This window comes from Apium graveolens, chromosome 4 (genome assembly GCF_009905375.1).
Source record: "Apium graveolens cultivar Ventura chromosome 4, ASM990537v1, whole genome shotgun sequence".
NCBI classification, from domain to species: Eukaryota; Viridiplantae; Streptophyta; class Magnoliopsida; order Apiales; family Apiaceae; genus Apium; species Apium graveolens.
The window spans coordinates 160,663,699-160,667,375 of NC_133650.1; the positions used below are offsets into that span (position 1 = coordinate 160,663,699).

General features: G+C 39.6%; 1 non-coding gene across 1 annotated transcript; it reads left to right on the forward strand.

Moving 5' to 3' along the window:
- Positions 1-735: 735 nt before the first annotated feature.
- LOC141722878 (small nucleolar RNA R71) lies at positions 736-842 on the forward strand. Its single transcript, XR_012575876.1, has one exon. It is a non-coding gene; the product is annotated as a small nucleolar RNA R71 (small nucleolar RNA).
- The last annotated feature ends 2,835 nt before the right edge of the window (positions 843-3,677 follow it).

The following is a 3,677-nucleotide window of genomic DNA, read 5'->3' on the forward strand; positions in this document are numbered from 1 at the left end:
TACTTGCTCCTTAGCTTCCCTCTTTCCTGGAACTTCAGTGTCACTAGGCAATGTACCAGGTTGACGATTTAGCATGGCATTGGTGATTTTCTCAATTTGATTTTCCAAGGTCTTGATAGATATAGCTTGACTCTTGCACATAAGTTTCAACTCCTCCAATTCAGATTTTTTATTAGCTTGTTGCAGCTGGAGTTGTTGTCTCGGTGCATACTGCGGTTGCTGAAAACCAGGGGGGTTGTACTGCTTAGCTGGAAATTGCTGATAAGGCTGTTGGACCGCATTCTGAGCATTGCTCCAGCTGAAATTTGGATGATTGCGGTTGTTGGGATAATAGGTGGCTGGCACATGTTGTTGTGATCGCTGAAAGTTGCTCACAAACTGCGCTGATTCACAAGAAATTATGCACTGATCAGTCTCGTGGGCTCCAGCACATAGCTCACAAACACTAGAGATTCATTAACTCCATAATTCGCCAAGGTGTCCACCTTCATCGTCAAAGCCTTAAGTTGGGCAGCAATAGCAGTTGCTGCATCCAACTCCAGAATTCCTACAAATTTCCCCTGAGTCAATCTCTGGGAAGGATTCTGGTACTCACTAGCAGCCATCAGTTCAATAAGTTCATAAGCTTCATCATAACTCTTAGCCCACAAGGCTCCTCCTGATGCTGCATCAAGCATGGGTCTAGAAGTAGGACCCAATCCATTATAGAAACAGTTGATAATCATCCAATCAGGCATGCCATGGTGTGGGCACTTCCTTTGCATCTCCTTATATCGATCCCAAGCCTCACACAGAGATTCTCCAGTTTGTTGAGCAAACTAAGTAAGAGCATTCCTGATTGCGGCAGTCTTCGCCATGGGGAAGAATTTTGTGAGAAACTTTTGAGCAAGATCTTCCCAAGTGGTGATAGATCCTGCTGGTAGAGAGTGTACCCAGCACTTTGCCTTGTCCCTCAAAGAGAATGGAAAGAGACGTAGCTTGATAGCATCTTCAGTCACATCATTGAACTTGAAAGTGTCGCAGATCTCGATGAAATCCCTGATGTGTATGTTGGGGTCTTTGGTAGGAGAACCCCCAAATGAACTGAGTTTTGTATCATCTGGATCGTGCTTGACTTGATCTCAAAAGTGTTATCCCTAATAGCTGGTCTAATGATGCTAGACTGAATGTCATTAATCTTAGGCTTATAATAATCCATCAAAGCCTTTCGATTTTCTGGTTGATCACCCATAACTACTACAATTGGGACTTCAACTTTCTCTTCTTCTTCTTCTACCTTCATTTCATCCTCAAAAACATCCCTACGAACTACCACAAGTTCTTCCTTGGCTTTAACAAGTGTTCTCTTACGAGTACACGAACGCGTATGCATACACCCTCGCTAGATCACCTGAAATAAAATAAGGAAACAAATAAGTAACAATGTCCGAGTCCATGAACTTTAACAACCACTGAGGGAAAGCACATAAACTAATAATTAACACTGCAGTCCCCGGCAGTGGCACCAAACACTTGTTAGTCGCTAAACACGCGCTAATATTACACGCAAGTATACGTGTTCTCAAGTAGTATAAGATACAAATCAGATTTGATCCCACAAAGACTTTATTGGTTAACTAATCAACTCATGCACTTAAGCAATAATGTATAGTTATTATTCAATGCTAAGACGATAACAAAGTTAGATTGTTTATAACTAAGAATTAAACTAATTATTATAACTACGAGAACAAGATTGACTGATTAATATATATGACAACATGGGATTCTAACTTCATTAAGTACTTCATTCAATAGTCTTATTGTTCTTAACCTTAGCATACAATGGTGATAACACTAATCAGACAACACGAAAATGATAAACGCTAACTTTCGTTATACGAATACCCTACTACCAAGCATCCACAAAAGAGATGGAAGTTGAATAGACACCAATTATGCTTAGTCCTTATATGTCTATAAGAATTGAAAACATAACGGTTTAATGCGCAAGTTATCTATCGTGATTACATAGGGGAAGTAAGATGGTTAAAATTACCAACGAATCATGCATAACAAATACATGAACCTATGCTAGCATGACAAGTTCAAAATCTCTATATTCACTGTCGCTTCATTCAGAATTAACACACTATCTTATAGGTTCGCGACGCTCACAAGACGAATACGTACAACCATAATTAGGATATCATACAATCACCACACACTAAGGCATCGAAACAATTTAACTAAAGAAATCAATATATAAATCCGCTAGAACCCCATGATAACGATTAGCCCATAATCGAACTCATCGCCAACGTGGATTCCAATGAAAACATGATATAGCAAACGTAGTCTTTATACAAATAAATAAACCAAAGTACAAACAAGAGTAAAGGTTCAGCAAAAGAAGAAACAAGCATCCAAATTACAAACTAGATCGTCGTCGCCTTTGTTGAATTGTGCCCAAAAGGTCTCTTGCCGTTTTCTCCTTGCTTGATGTCTCTAAAAAAGACCTAAGTTATGTTTATATAGCAGTCCATGCATCCCAGGAGTCCAGCAAATCAAATTGTAGTTGAATCAGGATTTTAATATCCCGACCCAGCGCGGCCGCGCTGATTTTCTGTTCTCCCGGCGTGGACGCGCGCAACACCAGCACAAGCGCGCCTGCCTTCTACCAAAATTCTTTTTTTTCTTCTTCTTTATTTCTTACAGCTTCGAGCCAGTCTTTCAAGCTTTTATTCCAGCACATCCTAAACACTATATTACCATCAAAATAATGGTAATTCACCTGATTCACGAAGTAAAGCTTGAAATGCAAAAACATTTGAAAACACGTTAAAACATAAATAACTTGAGTATAAATACACCAACTTAAAGCTTATTAGAGCATAAATAAGTATCATAAATGCCACTTAACACCGTCTCGGTAGTAGTTGAGAGTTTGAACGGATGACTGTTGTTAAGCACATCCGCCGAGATATAATCACTAGTCAACGGATGAACAGTATCCGTCGAGATAGTAGAAATGACATAGATTAGAGTGGAAACTACTGTAGAATCTGTGGTGATTGATTTGAGATTTTTCACAGACTTCTCAGTAGAATCAGAAAGAAATGGCAAGTGAGCCAACAAATCATCTAAAAGATGATGCTCACTTGCTTGAGATTTTGGCTTCTCCATGAGAGTTAAAGATTGAGAATCAGGAATTGATGTGTGAATCATGTCCACATCCATGGAATTTAAGGGTGAGTTTTGTGTGTGAGCTGCTTCTATTATTAAAGATTTTGGATGCGACTCCACATTTACAGGAGCCAAATCAACCTGACTTTGAGACGGTGTTGTTACTGAGTCTTTGACTGCACTTTTCACAGTGTGTGCACCCAGTGTATCCCCAAGTGTTTTAGATTTCTTCTTTCTAGTATAAGTTTGGGGTGAGTCTGTGTCCCTAACCCTCTTGGCCTATTCTCTTGGTTGAGAGATTGTTTCAATAGTGACATCCTTTTGGGAGGATGAAACTAGTACTGAGCTTAAATCATTATCAAGCACTACAGTTTGTTGGGAAACTGCAGTATGGCTAGGTTGGGTTTTACACACCTCTCCCTCCTTATCCTTCGGGTTTCTTTTATTTTCACAATGTCCTTCACCAGACTTACTTCCCTTCACACTCCCCTCTTTGGTTTTAGTAGATTTTG